This window comes from Cryptomeria japonica, chromosome 11 (genome assembly GCF_030272615.1).
Source record: "Cryptomeria japonica chromosome 11, Sugi_1.0, whole genome shotgun sequence".
Taxonomy (NCBI): Eukaryota; Viridiplantae; Streptophyta; class Pinopsida; order Cupressales; family Cupressaceae; genus Cryptomeria; species Cryptomeria japonica.
Window position 1 is genome coordinate 697,354,328 of NC_081415.1, and position 22,218 is coordinate 697,376,545.

Consider the following 22,218-nt stretch of genomic DNA (forward strand, 5'->3'; position numbering starts at 1 on the left):
ATAATCATCAACAACCTTCTCAATATCCTTATTGAAATGCCAACAATCTCTCATTGTAATTGGAATGCCAACAATCTCCCTTTGTTTGTTATAATGCCAATAGTGCTTGAGTATAAGAGGCACCTATTTGCCAGGTTTTCACCTGATTGGCAGAGATTCATTCTTCTTTTTTTTTACCAAGGTGCTTGTTTACCAGGTTTTCACCAGGGCATTTTTCTCTCTTTATATTTGTTTTCTTTTTTTCTTTTTTTCTTTCTTTTAAATTTTTAATTTTAAATTTTTTTCAAGACTTTTTACGATTTTTAGGCTTTCTTCAGGGCTTTTTCCAGCTGTACATGTTGATAGCACAAAGAATGCTAATCGAAGAATTTCTTCAAGTGGATGGTGTCAATTGGTTCACGAAGCTGTTCTCCATCCAAATTTGAGAGTTGATAGGCACTAGAGCTGAATACAGTAGTAACAATGTAATGACCCAACTAGTTGGGTTCAAACTTCCCTTTGTTGTCTCAAAACTACTGATTTTTAGGATTTTCTCTCAGAACTAGGTCACCAACCTGAAATTCTATTTGTCTAACTTTCTTGTTATATCCTCTGTACATTCTCTTCTGATATACCCTAACATGATCAAATGCCACTTGTCGACGCTCATCCAACAATTCGAGTTCTTGCAATCTAGATATTCTATGATCTTCATCAATAATAAGACCTTGCAAAGAAACTCTTAGAGATGGTATTTCTACTTCAATAGGTAATACTACTTTGGACCCATACACCAAATAGAAAGGTGTAGCCCCAGTAGGTGTTCTGATACTTGTTCTGTAAGCCCATAGTGTAGGATTGAGCTACAGATGCCAATCCTTCCCAGATTTGTTCACTATTCTGTGAAAATACTCAATAGGTTTTGGTTAGATGCCTCGGCTTGTCCATTACCTTGAGGGTAATATACTGATGACCAGTGTTGTTTTATTTTGAATTTCTCATAGAGCTCGTCCAAATCTTTATTCTTGAATTGTCCTCCATTATTAGTCATGATGGACGAAGGTATCACATACCTATAGATGATATAGTTTAAGATGAACAAGGCGACTTGTTTACTGGTTGCTTTGATGAGTGGAACCTCTTCTACCCACTTGGTGAAATACTCAGTGGAAGTTATGATGAATTTATGTCTGTTAGATTATATAGGATATATCTGACCAATGAGATTAAAGACCCATTGCTAAAAAGGCCAATGTGTAGTGAAGGGTATAAGATCCCTTGCTGGAGCATGTATGAGATTTCTATGTAGTTGAAATTTTTCATAGGTCTTATAAAATTTAATAGCATCTTTCTCCATGTCTGGCTAATAGTAGCCAATCCGTAATAGTTTCTGAGCTAAAGTAAGACCATTCGAATGAGATCTACAAATACCTTCATGAACTTTTGATAACGTACATTTAGATTCTTCAGTTCCTAGACACCTAAGCAATGTACCATCTAAACCTTGTCTAAGTAGATCATTAGCAATGATAACATACCATGAAGCATTTCGAGTTAGGTTTCTTTTCTCATTACGAGTAAGGTTTTCAGGGATAATTTGGTCTTGTAAATAAGAGTAGATGTGGTTGTATCGGGATGAGTCATGTCCAATAATAGCATAGACTATTTGGGTCTCAGGAGAATCATTGGTTAGGTAATGTAACTCTTCCACCAGGAATTCAAAACAAAAATTGAACTCTTGTAACTCAGGTATAGACGCCAGTGGCCATAGCATCTACTACTCTGTTTGTGGATCTAGGAATCTTTTGGAATGATACAAAAGAAAAGTACTTCTTAAGATCATCAACCATTCTCTTCTAAGGCATCAATTTCTCATCTTGAGTCTGATATGTATCATTGATTTGATTGACTACTAGCTGAGAATCTCCATAGATATATAATTCTACAACCTTCCATTCAATAGCTAGATTTATCCCATTCACCAAAGCTTCATATTCTACAATGTTGTTCATGCAAGGGAATAGAATCTTATAAGACTTTGGGATTGAATAGTTATGAGGAGTAATAAATAATATACCAGCACCTGAACCATTTTGGGTGAAATATCCATCAAAGAACAACTTCCAGGGTTATTGAGTAGGATGCATTATTGATTCATCTAGAAACTCTATATGCAGTGGTTGAGTGTCTTCAAGCAGAGCTTTAGTAAGATGATCAACAATTACTTGTCCTTTTATGGCTTTGCGTTCCACATATTCAATATCAAACTCTGTAAGGATCATGACCCATTTCGCCAATCTTCCTATAAGTGTTGCTTTATTGAGAAGATATTTGAGCGGATCAATTTTAGCCACCAGCTTGACTGAATGTGCTAACATGTAGTGTCTCAATTTTTGTGATGCAAAGACTAATACCAAGCATGCTTTTTCTATTATAGTGTAGTTCATTTCATAAGACACCCATGTTGTGCTGATGTAATAAATAGCTCATTCCTTTTTGTTGTCATCGTGTTGTACCAGAAGTGCCCCCAGTGATGAATCAATTGCTGATATGTATAGATCAATGGTTTACCCTGAATAGGTGGCATCAATATCGATGGATTCGATAGGTACTCTTTAATTTGTTGAAGATGTTGTTCACACTGCTGATCCCAGTTGTATATTACTCCTTTCCTTAATACTTTTGTGAAAGGTTGAGCTTTGTCTACTAACTGAGAAATGAATCATCTAATAGATTGGAGGTGTCCCTGTAGATTCCTCATTCAACTGATGTTCTTCAGAAGTGGCATTTCCATTATGGCTTGGACCTTCTCAGGATCAACCTCAATTCCCTTCTTTGAAATGATGTAGCCAAGTAGTTTACTAGATGTTACTCTGAATGCACACTTCTTTGGATTTAACCGGAGTTTGAAATTTTCCATTCTGTCTAGTATAGGGCCTAGCTCTTGAATATGCGTTGATCTCTTCATAGTCTTCACTAAGGTGTCATCAACATAATCTTCCGTATTCTTATGCATCATGTCATGAAAGATGGTAGTAACTGCTCTTTGATATGTTGCTCCTGCGTTCTTTAGCCCAAATGGCATAACATTCCAACAAAAGGTTCCCCATGCATAGGTGAAAGCTATCTTTTCTTTATCTCCAAGAGCTATTTTGATTTAATTATATCTGGAGAATCCATCCATTAGTGAGTACATCTCATACCTAGCAGTCATGTAGACTATCATGTCAATATTTGGCAATAGAAAGTCATCTTTTGGATACGCTTTGTTGAGATCTCTGAATTTTGTGCAAACTCTAATAGATTTGTCTACCTTTGACACAGGTACTATGTTTGAAATCCATTTGGCATAATCTATAGCTCTAATGAATCTAGCTTTTAGTAGTTTTTCTATCTCAGCCTTGACCAACAGTGCTACATGTGGGTGCATCTTATGAAATTTTTGCTTGACTAGTTTAACTCCTGGTGTGATAAAAAGATGGTGCATGATGAGATCAGGATCCAAGCCCAACATATTAGAATATGTCCATGCAAAGTTTATTTTCTTTTCTGAGAATAGATGAGTGAACTCCTTCAATTCTTCTGCTGATAGTGATTGAGCTACATGAATGATGCGTGGTGTCCTGGATGAGTTGGCTTGATCAATATGGAAGACCTTTCTTGGAAATGACTTGGTAGTACATCAAGTATCTCACCTTCAGGCGCCTCAGAGAGGTTTTCACCTTTAGGTAAATCCTTTATTTTCTCTTTTTTAGATTCCGACACCACCACAATGTTGTTTTCACCATCAGATCTTTTATTTTTATTATTCTTGTTTTTGTGACTAAGATACTTGATATCAACTTCAGTCATGTTTTAAATCTGTTCATTGGTGGAAGAGTACATGGGTTCAAATGCATTGAGATAATAGGCTAACGTATAGTCATTGGCAAAAGTAGGTATATTGATGGGTTGGTTTTGTAAAGTATAGTCAACTAGTTCTAGATGTAGTAAGGATAAATGTTGGACAGGTTTGAGAGCATTCACAGTATTGTCAGCACAACTGCGGATCAAAAAAGTCAAGTTCCAGAATGATACCTTGCATAAGTGTCTCGAAACAAGGAAGAGTCAAATCATGATTATTAAAGTTCATGTTAATATTTAGTTGATCTAATCCAATAGACATACGTGTAACGTCGTTCCCTATGCTAGACTAGACGTCATATCGTGGTTTAACATCGATAAGATCAGTAGACAGATTTTCACTATTTGTATCAGATGATTCAGAATTTGAGGCTGAGTAGATATTGTCTTGAATAAGACTATCATCAGAGTCATCAGAGTCATCAGATGAAGTTTCTAAGTCTTCTTCAAGTGATTTAGTAAGTGTATGTATGGTATCAACACCAACATATTTAATGCTACAAGTCCCTTCATGTTGTGGTTCATTTGTCATTTGTATCTGACACATCTGTTGACATGATCTTGTTGTTTCTGTGATTTGTTGTCATATACTCCATTCAACTTCTTCTGGACTAATAAATGGTTCTTGTTTTGTAGCTTCCAACTCTTCTTGTGTAGTGCTATACCTAATTTGTTTTGTTTTAGCATAGGGGTACATAAATGAAAAGCTTTCTGGTACTCTTCCTTCCTTCAGTCCTTGTTCATAATTTGCTGGTCTCTTTTGTCTAATTTCTTGTATTTCCTTCTCTAGTTTTATGTGCATCATCTCTTAAGTATCATCTATGACACCACTAGACTCTTCTGGAGTTTCTGTATAGGATGTATCTGAGAGGTGGTCAAGACCCCATTCATACTCATTTGAGTAAGTCTCTGAATCATCTACTTGCTCCCTACCAGTGTATGTGACTAGAACTGTTAGTGGTGCAAACAATTCTCTGATTCTTACTACTTCATCTCTTATATCTTTTGGGACCTCAACTTCTTGTATTATTGTAGCTGACACCATTGAAGCTTGAGCACTGACTATTTCTTCTTTCTTGACTGTTGATTCCTCTTTCTCTTTTCCACACTCTGCTTTTGTTTGTTGAGTGTCTACTTCCTATAATGTTGAAGGTGATATCATTTTCTGCCACTTAGACTTATAAACATGTTTTTGGTCTGATGTCTTTTTTGAATTGTATCCTAGTCTAGCCTTATCATTTGTGGATTTTGTTTACAGCTGAATTGGTTCAGTAATACCCTCGTTTTGTTTTCCCAAAGGACCAGTACCTAAATATCCCATGCGCTAAATCATTTTGTAGCTAGGACCATATTGGTTTGAGGAAATCTCACAATGTCGTACCTCCTCATTTTGACTATCTTCCTTAAAGAGCCAGCTAAGAATAGCATCTTCTTCCATTTCATCCTTTAGGGAGGTAGAGGAATGTACAAAGAGACAAACATATATGGTATTCAGAGCTGAACTTTGTGTTCTCATAGCCTCTGATGGCTTGCCCAACTATTTTGGTAATGGAGGGAGAGAAACTAATGAAAGTACCAGTTCTATCTTGTAGCCATCCATGCCGGTATTTGTAATCTTCAATCTCTTTTCCAAGTCTTTCATCAGCACTTCTGAATATTCATTTGGAGAGGCTACCCTATTATGAGGCACAAAAGTATCTGCACCTTTTGTCAATGCATTATAGACGATATTTGTATCAGCAAGAATACCGACTTCTGCTCCATTATAGGGGAATTTTAAGAATTGATGCTACTGCCTTCATTTCATGAATCCACGGCCTGCCTAGTAAGATATTGTATGACAAAGGAATATCAAGTACCTAGAAAAGAACATCTCTTTCTATAGGTCCCACTATGATTGGTAATGATACCAGACCTTTAGAGGTCCTTTCTTTTTCATCATAGGCTTTTATTGTTATTTTCTTGCTGGGATCAATGACATTTTCAGAGAATCCTAGTTGTGTAAGCAGATTGTAAGTACAGATATTCAACCCCATGCCTCCATCTATCAAAACACATTTGACTATGTGTTTATGGATCATGGCTTCAATATGCAATGGCTGGTTATGTGGATGATTTAGTGAGTTGTCATCTTATTCAGAGAAGGTCGGATAGTGAGGTGAGGTTAGTTGACCCACCATAGACTAAAACTAATCAATGTCTAAATCTTTTGGAATGTTAGTGGTGAGAAAGGCATTATCTAGGATCTCTTTGTGAGCAGACAAGAGTTTTAGCAATTCAAAGATTGAGATTTGAGCATTTGTCCTTTTTAATTGTTCAACAATGCTATATCTAGAAGATGATGATGAAGTTAACCTTTTAAATTTGTCCAAGGTTGATTCTTTTTGTTTGTTTGACAAGGCTGGTGGGTTTGATGTTGCTTGACCCAGGTTAGAAGAACTAGCTCTGTGGAGGGTGACTTTCTTTTGAGATTGAGTCAGAGCTCTTGCATATCATGATTCATTTGGTTTGTCTTGGACTATAATCACATTGCAATATTTTGATTGGGAAGGTTCAATCATGTTAATGATGTTGTCCTAACTGGTATAAGTATAATTTACCTTGGCACCTCCTTTGGTCTTTGAAGAATCACCTTGTTTGTAAACAGGTAAAGGGTCTTTAAATGCTTCATGATCAGCATTAGTCAGGTGATTACCAACCAAAACTTTACTAGCATCTATGAGATCTTGATGTTTTAGCTTCATGCAATTTTTTATGTCATGACCTTTATTCCTATGGAAGTCACAGTATTCATTTTATCTCCACCATTTTGGTTTGACTTCTGGATCATATGGTCTGGAGTTATCTAGTAGTGTTATCAAGTTGTTTTCCAACATATTTTTAAAAGTGGATTCATATGATTCTTCGAGAGGAGTAAAATCAAGCTTAGGTTTGGAAAGCCAAGGCTTTTTTTTGAACCATTCTTTTGTTTTCTTTGGTGGATTTTCTGTTGTAGCCTCGGGAGATTTAAGTGCTTGTGTACCACTAGCCAAGTTGAATATTGTGGGCTTTGAGTTAGCTTTAACAGTGTCTACTACTCCATCGTTAACAACATTCTTGTTGTTTGTCTTTGCCAAATTTCCAATACTTGTTCTTCTCTTTAGAGCTAGATCCTGGTTGTGTTTCTTTTCGAGGTGAGATATCTCCCTTCTTTATGAGCACATCTTCCATTCGAATGGCATTATCTACCATTTTCTTAAATGATGGGTGTACTTGCATTTGTATACTATACTTCAGTTTGGGGACCAAGTTATTGACAAATATATCCATTTTCTCAGAGCCGAGGATAGGTCGAGAATACTTAGAGAATATCTTTCTCCAGCGTTGGAGGAATGTAAGAAGAGGCTCCCCTATTTTTTGTTTAGTATTGTAAAGCTCGATCATAGTCATAGGATGTCAAATGTTGTATGAGTATTATTCTAAAAATAGTTGGATTAGTTCTTCAAACATTTTAATTCCTTTGGGTAGACTTGAGAACCATTCCATTGCTTGACCCCCTAAGCTCCTTGGGAATAGGTGAATGAGGTACATTTGATCATGCATGAACTCCATACAGGTAGCATAGAACTCTCTCACATGATCTTGAGGATCTGAGGTACCATCATATTTATCAAATTTTGGGATCTCAACTTGTGAAGGAAATGGAGGCATGTATAGATTTTTGTCAAATGGAAAGGGACATATTGTTTCAAGAGAATATTGTTTTGGGGACTTAACCTTATTCTTCAATTCTGTGACCTCCATTTGTAAGGATTTTAATTGTTTGTGTACCATGAGTATAGGTGATTGTTCCTTTTTAGTAACGAGTGTCTGGACATCATAACCAGTAGGAAGTTTGGCACCTTGTTTTGTTAGTTCTAAGAAATAGTCTTCCTTCTCTCGAGTCATGATGGCTTTCATCATTTTTCTAAAGTCTTTATCCTTTTGACAGTCATGAATTTATTTTTCAAGAGGTTCAGTATCTTCTTCTGCTTCACTTGATGAGGAATTAGTATGTCTCATGAATATTAAGGTTGTCTTTGTCATTGTATTCTGTCTCATGTATAGTGGGAGATTCAGATTTATCAAAAATTGGTCTGCCTAATGACGAAGGTATGTTAGTGAGTGGATCCTCCATGTAATATGGGATATCTTGATATGTGAAGGTTTGTCCTTTGTCTTTGGCCTCTTTCTTACGAGAACTTCTAGTTTGAATAGGCATTTTTATGGATTAGTGTGACCTAAAGTTGTTTGTAATGCAGAGGTTAAGATCAATTTTAGAGCTAGTTGTTCGATTAACATATTGTTTGAGAGAAACAACTGAGATTTTAGTCTAATTTAAGGAAAGATCTATCTTGTATAAGACGTCTATCTAAGTTGATTCTAAGAGTAGTGTAAGATTCAGTCTAGTTTTAGGAAAGATCTATCATGTATAAGACATTATCTAAGTGACTTAGGTTTGATAGGTAGTTGATTGAACTAGCTGAAAGATAATCGACCAAATCGTGCAACACAAATGGTAGAGGTACATTGTCTAGCTCTGTTTATGCTTAGGATGATGATAACCAGGATTATGTTCACTGTAAACTATTTTTAGGCAAGTTTGACTATTCTGTACTGACAAAACCAAAGATTCATATGATAGGATTTTCTAAACCGGATGATAATTTAGCAGCTATAGGATGACAAAAGTTTTGTTTCATACGAGTTGTTGCCCCATACCGTATGACAGAGGGGTATGTGTAGGACGACAAAAGAATTAGTGCAATTATGTTTCATATGACACATAATTTAGCTCTAAATGGCATATCAAAAGACTCGTACGACACAGGATCTAGTGTAGGATGACAAATCCAAATACTCATATAACACAAGATCTAGTGCAGGATGACAAATTATCAGACTTGTACGACTGTTCATAGGACAAAGACTAAAAATTTTGAGTTTTTTTATTGTTGAGTATGATAACTGAGTATGACCAATTCTGAGATGGACTAATTTTGGACCAAGATAGACTAGTTTTGAACATAATTTTGACTTTAGGATGGACAAGTTCTCACATGGACAAAGTTTCGACTTAGGATGAACTAGTTCTGACACAGACAAAGTTTTGACCTAGGATGGACTAGTTCTGACACGGATAGAGTTTTGACTTAGGATGGACTAGTTCTGACATGAACAGAGTTTCTAATCACTAAGTTTGTTTCTTGTCTTCTCTAATGTGGGTATTTCAATTTTTTTGTTTCGGGGATGAAAACACAAAAAACATGTAGTACCACAACATGCAAACCCTAAGGAATTTGGTGAGGAAAGAAAACCTTTTCTTGTAGACTCAGGTACACACCCAATAGCTAATTAGAATACAGCCACCGAGTCTCACGCAATGGATTCTCAACACCGTATTATCTGACTCCAAATGCTAATGGGGGCACAAAATGACAAGTATCTTGGGAGAGTTACTATCTCTCTTGCACAAAGATTATCCCCCTTTCGGAGATGAACCAGGTAGCTTCTAATTTTAATTGGAACTAGTAAGGGATCCGTTCAGTGTGTTGAGGTATAAACTCAATTAAGAGGTCTCCTAGCCTTGAAAACCAAGGTTTAATATACCCGAAGGTATAAAGGAGAGTTATTCCCGAGCACTATCATTGACTTGATTTTCATCAAATCACATTTATTTTATAGTGGGTTGGAGTACCTGGCATTTAGCCGTTCCCACTTAGGTCATTCCCCTCACACTGGTCATAATGGCTTTAAGAGTTTTTCAACCCCTTGGGAGGGCAAGCCTGCTAAAGATGTACAAATATCAAACAAAAAAAAAGCCTCAAGGGTTTGGATTTCTGATTGTCTAGAAAAAGACAAGAGCATACTCTCCTACCTCTCAGAATCTTCTAAAAATATGAAAGACAGATTTGTTCTTTAACCAGATAGCAAGTTAGGTGCCTAAAAATGAATTTAAAGAATACACGATGTTTAGTCGATTCTCCTCGGGCAACCTGCAAAGACAATGAATTAGTAGTCATATTGTCTTTGTGTGACAAGCATATTCTTCAACAAGCTTTCTATAAAAAATGATTAGGTTGCAAAAAATTCTTAGATAGATAGATAAACAGTCAGGGTCAGTTGTCAGAATAATCAATTTGAATTAGAAAACCAAAATCATGAAATTTTCCTTTTTAACTAGAAAATACAAAGTCGTATGATAGAGTTTTAGCTCGTATGATACAATATTCCCTCTCGTAAGATATAGGATTCCTACTCATACGATACCTGTAGTTTGTCGTTTTAGCCTGTGAAAATTGTAGTACGAGATGTACGAACAAAAATCCAAAAAAATTTGAAATCTAGAAAATAACAAAAAAATAAAATAAGTTGTCAATCTTGGAGGTCAAAAAATGTAGTCTTCTACCCCACGGTGGGTGCCAGAGATGTGTGTGTGAAAAAGGGTCTGTAACTGCAAGCACAACACTTCAATTAAGTCATTATATGTAAGGTTAGTAAATCAACAATCAATAAGTAATAAACCATAACAAAGCGACTAATTGCCTTCTAAAAGATGCAAGTATAAGATTGCTCTCAGATTTTTATAAGCAATACCAGTGACTAGACTACACCAAGATGAAGGATTTAATATATATGATATTAACTATATGGATGCAAAATGAATGAATAATTCAAGCAATAACGAATTCAAGCAATATGGATTCAAGCAATATGGATGCAAGCAATATGGATGCAAATAATCTAAAAAGCACAATGATCTTCAATGACTCTAGATCAAAATTAGCATGATAATAATCTCCAAGCGTGTTCTCAAAAATCTCTGGGGTAAATTGGAATGAGAGCTAAAGGATGAATTTATAGAGAATTACAAAAAAAGCTCAATTTAGGATTAATTGAACATAATTGAGAAATCAGGTTCAGTTAGCCTTGAGATAGATTCCAATTATAATTTAATTGAAATGAATTTAAATTAGAAGTTCAAGTTGCATTAGAAATAAGGTTTAATTAATTCCATGCATTTGTAAAAAAAATAGACAAATCCATGCATATATTTGATTTATTCAAGAAAAAGGTATTTTCAATGCAACTGAACTTCTTTTTCTGAAAAGCTTTGAGTTCCAATTTTAGAGAATAATTCAATTAATTGCTTTTATGACTTCAAGTTCTAAATTTAGAAAAAGAAATAATATCTCAAGTTTGATTTCTCTCTCAATTCAATTATTTTTGTTCATTTTCAATTTAACTCTTACTTTGTAATTAATTCCTCTTTTGTAATAAATTAATTCCTTTTGCATGATTAAATGGAAAATTTATTAATTAATTAAATATGCAAGGATATTTAATAAATTAAAATAGAATAATTGATCAAAATGATATTCTTGGAAATGATTCAATTAATTAAATGAATATTTAATTAATATTGAGTAATTGATTTGCCATGTGACTTTTGATGATTGAAGAATTAATAATGTGCTCAAGGTTGATTTAATTGCCTTTGGTTAGGACCTTGGTGATGTTGTTGAGATTAGGGGCCCATGGTTTAGATGACCATTTTTAGGGTATTACACCTTGTAGGTACCGGAAAATCCTTTTCACTACTGATTCATGATTTTCTTTAGTATTACTCTAAAATCTTGAAACAATACATACTGCATTCATAATATTAGGTCTTGTTTGTGTCAAATACAGTAAACCTCCTATCATAGATTTGTATCTTGTTGGATTAACAGGTGTAGATTCATCCTTCAAAGATAATTTATCATTTGTAGTCATAGGTGTGCTTACCGGTTTACAATTTTCCATGCCAAATTTCTTTAGTAATTCCTTCAAGTACTTAGATTGACATAGGAATATACCTTTATCAGTCTGTGAAATTTGCAATCCTAAAAATAATTTCATCTCTCCAATCATAGACATTTCAAATTCTTGTTGCATTTTGTTAGAAAAGTCTTTACACAAACCATGTTCTCCTCCAAAGATTATATCATCAACAAAAACTTCAATAACCAAGATGTCATCATTAGTTACTATGTAGTATAGATTGTTGTTTGCATTACCTTTTGTGTAACCAAGCTTCAAAATATATTTGTCCAATCTTGCATACCAAGCTCTAGGAGCTTGTTTTAATCCATATAAAACTTTCCTTAACCTACAAACCATGTCTTTGTTATCTGTCAAATAAAATCAATTAGGTTTCTCAATGTAAACTTCTTCTTCAAGATCTCCATTTAGAAATACACATTTAACATCCATTTGATATACTTTATAGTTCTTGTGTGCTGCAAAAGCCAATAAAAGTCTTACTGCCTCAATTCTAGCTACCGGTGCAAAGGTTTCATTGTAATCAATTCCTTCTTTCTGAGAATATCCCTTACACACCAATCTTGCTTTGTTTATTATTATCATGCCATCTTCATTAAGTTTGTTTCTAAAAACCTATTTAGTTCCAATTACATTTTTATCTTTAGGCCGGGAAACTAATGACCAAGTGTTATTCCTTTCTATTTGTTCCAATTCATCTTCCATTGCTTTAATCCAATATATATCTTCACATGCCTCATTAATTGATGTAGGTTCAATTTGAGAAATAAGACATACCTCTTCATTTTCCAATCTTCCTCTACTCATAACTCCTTTAAATTTGTTTCCAATTATCTAATCTTTAGAATGATTCAATCTTACATATCGGGATGTTTTTGCTTGCCATTGTTCTTTAGTGACTGTTGAATCTTCAGATGATGTTGGTATAACTAGATCACCATTTTGTACAATTTTATTCATAATAGGTTCATTTGTGATTATCTCTATTGCCGGTTTAGAGTTTGTGTACCTTGAATTTCTTCTAAATTGTTCACCAATCTTCATATTTGCACTTTCAACAATTTTCTGCAATCTTTTGTTAAAACATCTATATGGCTTGCTCTTAGATGAATAAGAAAGAAATATTCCTTCATCACTTCTAGGATCAAACTTGCCAATATTCTCATCTCTTCTAATATAACACTTACTTCCAAATATTCTAAAATATTTAAGACTAGGAATATTACCCAACCATAGTTCATGTGGGGTCTTACAAGTTTCTCCTCTAATGTGAACTTTGTTGAATGTATACATAGTTGTATTGACCACTTCTCTCCAATATATATGAGGTAGATTTGCTTTTGATATCATACTTCTAGCTGCATCTAAGATAGTTTTGTTTTTCCTTTCCACAACTCCATTTTGTTGGGGTGTCCGAGGTGCTGACAACTATCTTCTGATCCCATTCACTTCACATAATGCATTAAATTCCTTAGATGTGAACTCACCTCTTTGATCTGATCTCAAACATTTGATTTTCTTGCCGGTTTCATTTTCTACCATCACCTTGAATATTTTGAATTTCCCAAATGCTTTAGATTTTTCTTTGAGAAATGTAACCCAACACATTCTAGAATAGTCATCAATGATTAGCATAAAATATCTGTCTCCTTGTATACTTCTAGTTCTTGTTGGACCACATAAATCAGTATGAATTAAATCAAGAACATTGTTAGACTTCTCTAGAATACTCTTGAAAGATGCTCTAACTTACTTTCCAAATTGAAATTCTTTACATACCAGATTGTGAGGTTTAACAATCTTAGGTAAATCTTTAACTACCTTAGTAGTACTGATTTTCACAATGCAATCAAAATTTACATGACAAAGTCTCTTATGCCATAACCAACTTTCATTAATATGTGCAATCAAACATGCTTTCTCATTGTTGTTCAAATGAAATATATTACCTCTAGTTTGATTACCGGTTGCAATTTCCAAACAAGATCTGTTTAAGATTTTGCATTTGTCATTCTTGAATTGTAACTAAAATCCTTTCTCAACTAATTGACCAACACTCAAAAGATTATGCTTCAAACCTTCAACATAGTAAACATTATTAGTATTTTGCTTACCATCAAAAGATATAGTGCCTTTTCCTTTGATCAAACAAGCTTTATCATCTCCAAATCTGTCATGCCCAAACTTTTGGGCACAAACAGAACAATTTTTTTTTTTTTAAATACTTAACCTAGTACAACTAACTTATTAAATTGATGCAAAACTAGTTTAGTCTTAAGTATGTTTTTGAGTGAATCTAACCACTAAGCCAATCGGTAAAATAAAACATCTAAGTCACAAGTGGATTAAAAATCTCCAACGAAAGAATATTGTCTTCCATTAATAAATAATTAAAATCTCAAACTTAACAAATAATCTCAAATTTAAATGATCAATAATCTCTTATAGTTCTTTAATTACCTAGGGTCTCAATAAATTGTCCTAGTTATTAGATTAAACAAACCTATTAAATAAAATTTCCATCAATTAAAATGCCTTATAAATTTAAAATTTAAAAGGGCCAACTTGACCCTACACATATCATTTTATTTTATTTTTCCCAAGGGTTTATCCTACCCAAGGGTTTTAAAATCTTTTTATTAGAATGCTCCTACATTCATTTAATAATTAAAAGCACATTACTTAGTTTACAAATAACTATTTTGATCCCAAATAAATATAGTAGGTTATATATATATATATATATATATATATATATATATATATATATATATATATATATATATATATATATATATATATATATATATATATATATATATATATTCTAAAGAGAAAGGGGGGTTTCCTTTCTTTATTTTGTTAATTTACCTTTAAAAAAAAATTCTAAAAGTGCACATGCTAACCCTACTTTTTAAACACCCATCCCACACATATTTTATTTTAAAATCTATGTGTGTTTGCCCTAACCCGAAATTAGGGTTAGGGCATGTGTGTTATAACATACATATATTTTTTTCTTTTCTTTAATTATTAGTATTTTGCCCTAACCCGAAAACTGGGTTAGGGCTTGTGAGTGTGTGTGTGTGTGTGTGCAGGTCGAAGGTTGGGAGGTGGCATTTTTTTTTGTTTCTTATTTTCCCACGGCGGCACGTGCAGGGCCGAGCCGGGAGTTCCCTATTTTTTTGTGGAGGAGTAAAGGAGGCGGTGCGGGGGTTACCCGCGAGCTGCGGACAGCGCCGCCCACAGCTGCGGGCTCCCGCAGTCTGTGGACGTCGCTGACCATAGCTACAGGTTCTGCAGGCCTATGGGTGATGCCGCCCATAGCTGCGGGCTCCTGCAGTCTGTGGACATCACTGCCCACAGCTGCGGGCTCCCGCAGACTGCGGGCGTCGCCGCCCAAGGCTGTGGCCCACACTTCCCTCTTGCAAAAAATATATATATATATATATATATTTTAAGTTTTTTTTTTTTTGTGTTTAAAAAATATGTTAAAACACACACACACACACACACACACACATATATATATATCCACCCTTTTTATGTTTAAGAGTTTAACATGCAATAATTTCTTAAAAGGCATAACCCTGCATTATATATATATATATATATATATATAGATCTAGTAAAATACATTACTGTTTTTTTTTAAATAAACAGATTTTGAGAATAAACATTTAAATGAATAAAATATATATATAGAATGCTATTTATAACTCACTTAGGCAAACTTATGAGATTACTCTTTTTTTTTATTCTTTTATAGTTTTAAAATGCATGCAGGGATTTTCCCATTATAATTTTGTAGTATGTTAAAGGGAAAATATCCTTTTTTTATAAGGCTGGAATATGTATGTTTTATATTCTATTTTCTTTTTTTTTGTTTAAAAACTAACATTCCATAATTAATATCTACAATGCATTCTAACAGCAAACTTAAAATATAATCTTTTTGGTAAACAAAATAAAAACTAGGTCTATATGCTAATCTTTCCTTTGATAAAATAAGCTACTACAATAAGATTTATTTTCTACATTAAATGGAAAAATAAATGACACATTTCTTTTATTTGCAACAACATTAATATACATAAATGAACATGTAGAAACAAAATTAATTTATTTGCAGAATAAACATAAATGCAACAACTTTATTTCCCTTTTTTTTAATGAGGATTTAAGTACATGCTAATATAATTCATCTTCCCATTTTGTAAAACTAACCAAAATAGGAGAAATACATTTCTTTAGCAAGTTTAAATACAAAACAAATAAGAATACAAATGGGTTTGAAAACCCAACTAATATTTCCCTTCCATAGGAATATGAATAAATAAATACACTTCTTTTCTTTTGGAAATTAAATACAACAATAGCTCTTTTGTTTTTTGATACAAAATAAATACATTTTTTTATTTTAGAGCTATTTCTGCATCTTAGAACAACAACTAATCCCTTTATCCTTTCTTTTCCATCCCAAGCAACCTGCAATAAAATATAACTTGACCATGGAGAGCTCACCTCCCAGCCTAGGCTTACTAGAAGCCACCCCCGAGCTTGGAGAACCAAGCACTAGACAGGTCACAAGCAAACAACAACACAACAATCATAGGCAAACAATCAACATGCATTTTCCCATCCCAAGCTACACTCTTACCACCACTTGTGATGAACTTTCCATGGGTGGAAGTGGACCAAGTACCATTGGGGAGATTGCAAGCATAATACAACTCAAGCCACCTCATGGCAAAAACAAAATACAACAAATTTCATCTCCACACCTTATGCCCCCAAAGGCATAAAAGCCATATTTTCTCCCCTTATGACCCCCAAATGCATACACAAGGCTATGCAGCAAGGGTGTCATACTTCTTCCACCCTAAGACCATCCTACTCTCCCAAGAGTAGGAGGCCTTGGATACTCCCAAAACAAGAACACATAAACAAAGAACATGGAAATGAAAATTTACATTTTTCTCCTACAAAACAAATTACATATACACATCTCTTCATACAAGCATTTCTTTCTTTTAAAAAACAACATAAACAACATAAACAAAAGCAAGTAAAACCAACCTTAATCTACCAATAGGTATGTTAGACTTAGTTGGGGATGAGCTGCCCAAATCCACACAAACTTTCCACCAACACTTCACCAAAATTTCTATCCTACAACTAATTTTCAAAAAAAATGCATAATCTCCAACAATGGAGAGTGGGTGATTACTCACTAAGTCCCTAATCCTTGCCTAAGAAGGCCTCTCACACACTTCCCAACCCCTTGGGTAAGGTGAGAGTTCCCATTGGTTTCTCTTCCCAACCTCTTACATATTACTAAAAATGGAAAGGGAAAAGGTGAGAGAGAATGGGGAAGAGAGTTTGACATCAAAAGGGAAGGTTGTCTATCCTAGGAGGAACCTTCTAAGTTGAATTTTCGCTCACCTTGGGAAAACCACTTTTTGAGGTGACTAAATAGTCACATGGGAGTAGCCACATGGTTAAAAATACCCCTAACCCATAGGTCTACCCTTTGGACCTTTGGAAAAGCCCTAAAACTAACCCTAGGAGTCCATTTGACCCCTTAGAAACCCAATTGAAGTTAACCTACGAGTCAAACCTGAGTTGACCACTCCCAAGACTCCCTATCCAAGGCAAATTTGGGACCACACTCATGTGTTTGAATGGCTTTGGTAGAAACAAAACTCCCTCCAAGAGACAAGTCAAAATCAATGACACTAATCATCACATGTGTCAAGTGACACAATAAAATACAATATAAAAATCACACATGGAATTTGTCTCTTGTAGGTTTACACAATTAAATAAAATTAAATTAACACACATGCATTGTTTACTTTCACAAATAAAATACATTACAAACGGGGTGTTGTCTCTCCAAATAGACAACCCCTGGCTTAACAAATGTACATTGGTCTAGGTTTGGTTCTCCATATTAATTCCATGGTCACATGGATAATTTTCCTGCGCATCTCAATTAACACATTAGTAATTCCAATTAATCACAATTATATATAATTAAATACATGGATTTCATTGCACATCAAACACTCATACATTTGGCAATAATAATTCAATATCCCATTCATTCAAATTCGATTCCACATAAGCAATTATCATAATTCTCAAAATTGAACCATTCATAAAATAGGCATCATTTTTCTATCATAAAAATGAAGTCTTACAATTCCAATAATGACATTCACCATTTCAAATTAATTCTATTCTAGCAACATATAAAGTTTCATAATCATAATGCATAAAATGAAGCATCAATATACGTCAATGTGATCCAAATCATGGAATCATATAGGTTCTAAATCCATAATGCATAAAACAAAGCATCCATAATAGTCTCAATATGAAAATAACTGAAAATGTCAAGCTAAGTCGGGGTAGGGCCTCACAAAATCTTACTAGACCTCCATTGTAATCCTAAAAGGCTAAGAATTTACTCATATTTCCAGTCATATGATGTGAACATCCTGAATCAATAATCCATTCATCCTTATCTTCAACTTTAGCTGCCAGGGCCTGCTCTATCGGTTGAATAGTAGGTGTCGGTTGATCTTCTATTATAGCAACAAAAGCCCATCCATTGTCTGTTAGATCTTCATCAGAATTATCAGTAACTCCTTCATCAGCATAATAACAAGATTTGTCTCTATTCTTCTTGAACTTGTATTTCAGATAGTCAGGGTTAGGTTTATATGTTCTTTTAACTTCTTCTCTTAATATTGTATGTCTATAAGGGCATCTAGATGCCATATGACTAATCTTATTGTAGTTAAAACATTTAAAGGGTGCTTTACCTTCATACTTACATCCAATTGGACCTTTAGGCATTTTCCTTGCAAATAGTGCTTCAAGTTCTTCATTTTCTCTCCTGCTTTCTTCAAGTTCTCTTGCATAGAAGGCTTTCCAATCACATTTGTCAAGTGATGATGATGTTGTTGAAGTTGATGATGATGCCTTAAAAACTAGATCTATCTTGATAGTAGTAACATGACCAAATTTGTCAAGCTCAAAAGCTGAAAGTTTTCCAACCAAAGTGTCTCTAGATACTGATGCATTAGGCATTGCTCTTAATTCATTTATAGTAGTAACTTTCATTTTATATGCCGGTGGAAAATCTCTTAAAACTTTAGAAACAATCTCATCTTCACTTAAGGTTCCTCCACAACATTGTATACCCAAAACAATTTCATTTACTCTTTCCATAAAAGCAGAAATTCTTTCATCTTCTTCCATTTTCAGACTTTCATATCTGACCTTGAAGCATTCAAGTTTTGCAATTTTGACTATGGAATCTCCTTCATTCAATGTTTCTAGTTTGTCCCAAATAGCTTTAGCAGTAGATCTATCTGACAATCCCATGACTTGCTGATCTGACAATGTGCTCAAAAGTGCTTCTCTTGCTTTGCAATTATTTTCCTCATCTTTTCCCAAGGTTGGTGGATAAGGTTGTCTGGGAGTAGGAGCAGTATAGACATTCTTTGTAACCTCCCATATATCCTTTCCAATGCAATTCAAGCATGTCTCCATCTCAATCTTCCATATGCCATAGTTAGTTCCATCAAGTTTCAGATTGTCCTTCCTAAAATAGTTAGAAGACATTGGATCTCCTCAAGCTATTAAACTTCTACAAAAAAAGGACTAAGCTTTGATACCAATTGTTAGGTCCTAGAGACAACTGAGAGAGGGGGGGGGGGGGTGAATTAGTTGTCCAATAAATTCAATCAAAATTAACTTAACTAAAACTTAATGTTCAATACCAGTAAACCAAACTTTATGCCAGTAAACATTCTTAATAGTTAATTGCAGTACCGATAAAGATTAATACATATAACAGAAAGACAATAACATCCACAACATATAACACCAATATTTGTACGTGGAAACCCTGTAAGGGGAAAAACCACAGTGGGAAGCCTTACCCACAATCAAATGATACTATTGCAGATAGTATGTGTTTACAATATGGATTTTGTACATGCAGAAAGGCCAGTTGCCTCGAGCTCACTGCTCAATCACAAAATGAAAGTCACACTAACTACAATTGGATGGTTAAATCCAAAGATAATATACTGCACAAAATAGAATCTTCATATGCTAGATTCAGTACCGGTGTAGTTCTGATTGCCTTCACAAAACCCTCCTTCAACCTTCAAATGATGTTTGCGTGTATAGATCTGCTTATTTTCGCATATACCTTATTGCAATCATATTCACATTCACAATCCCATCTCTTTCTAATCTTGCAAATAAGATCTTACATATATACGATAACCTAAGACCAATTGAATAGGTCGGCTCACTAAAAGATATTACAATAAAATTAATTTCAAATAAATCAATTTCTGATGCATGATGTCGGCTCAATGCATTTACAATAATAATAAATCATCTCCATAACATGTCATGCTGATCTGGAATAGATAAGTCTATCGGTACTTATCTTGGACCTATTTGTCGATAACAACAAATATGCAAACCCAAATAAACAGTTAACCAAATCGCCAAAACCAAGTGATCGAATAATGTCTTCAACATAACCAAGTAGTTTCCAAGTCATTCCAAGTGCTGGTGAACAATATAATTTGTCGGTGAACCAAATACCAGTTTCTTGCATAAGTCTCTGTCTTGCCGGTGAACATAACCAAAATCTCCAAGTGTTGATAAGTATTGACAAGTTTTGACAAGCGATGACAAGTGTTGACAAGCGATGACAAGTGTTGACATCAATGACAAAACCATATCAACATATCCAAAATACCAATAGATTCCAGAGTATCCCATACATCTTTGGGATTATCTTTATCTTGAACATCTATAAACTCAATATCAGATAGACTGCTGATAAGAGCTTCCATGACTTGCCCATTCTCCTGAATTTCTCTTCTTTGATCATCAGTGAGAGTACAGGTAGGGACAACATAAGTATTCTCAACATAGTTCTAGTGTTGAGCACCCATGCTTTTAATGTATATCTTCATTATGTCCTTTTGTATCTTAAAGTTATCTTTGTTGAACTTAGGACCTTCCCTCTTCATCATTAAAATATGATTTTTTCCTCAAGTGGTTAAGCTTATAGCACAAAGGACCTGAAGGATGCTCTGATACCAATTGACGAATAATGATGAATAGTAAATACCCAACAGATACTGAGAGCGGGGGGGGATGAATCAATATAGACAAAAACTTTCTCAAACAACTTAAACTACAAAGACTGCACTAATCAGTAAACAATATCACTGATCTAAGTCAAGGCATTACCAGTAAAACATAGTATGACTGTAAAAGACATAAACTGGTAACACTAAGATCTCCACAAAACCTAATATCTCATTTCCACTTCATCCATATACTTAAAAAAGTAATACATTAGAAATATAATGACCACTGAATCAACATGCTTTTACCGCTTAACAAAAAATACTAAAATATCACATGAAAAAGCATCACACATAACACACTTATTTTTCACTTGGAAACTCAAGTGGGAAAACCACGGAGGGGATGAATACCCACAAGTTGTTCTTGAACTCTTCTGAAGTCCTCTCTGTTAGGAGCCTAGTCCAGTTAAAGACTTTACAACAAGTTCTGCTAGGAACTGATCCTACTAGGGATCACCCGGTTAAGGGGTGGCTAAATACCTGGTTAGAGGTTAAAACCCTGTTAAAGGTTACCTTGTTAGAGGATTTAAAGAACTCAATGATTTTGAGTCACCCTATTAAAGGATTTACAAAAAGCCTATTAAAGCTACCCGGTAAAGGAATTTTCTGTCTGCTGAAAGGGTTAGAAGTCAACAAGTAATACATTGACTTGATAACAACACTTAATGCCAAGGAAGATCCACTTCAGTTCCTTTACGTTTGCAATCACACTCTACAAATCTCTACTCACTGCTCCGGTCTAGCAAGAATCACTTCACACACATTCATTTGCCAACAACTTCAAATGAGAATCATCATCGACCTTATAGACAATGATTAGGTCGGCAACCAAAACCTAAAACCCTAAGCATCTAGGTTAACAATACAGTCAATCCAATCCTGACCGTTTAATCACATTACATAGGGTAAAATAATCTTGAGCAAATCTCAAGATGTTATCCATCATTTGTTCTTCACCACTTCTAGAAGTTGATAACCCATCACACACTCTCCACCGTTTACTGAGATTTTACACATTCCTGAGGTAGATAGAATCGATCTTCTTCATGCAAGATCCTTAAGGATATTCTTCATGCGCACAGGGCTGATGTGGAAACATGATCTAATCTTCATTTCAATGCTAACTCATCACAGGATGTCGTCGATCGAATCACATAGACTTGGAATACATCAACCGGAAACCCTGAAGCTAAGACTACCAAACGGTAGTCATATAAAATGAAACCCCGATGCAAACTTTACATATACCGGTTCACTTCAACATATCGATTCACTTTGTGCACATACCGGTTCATAC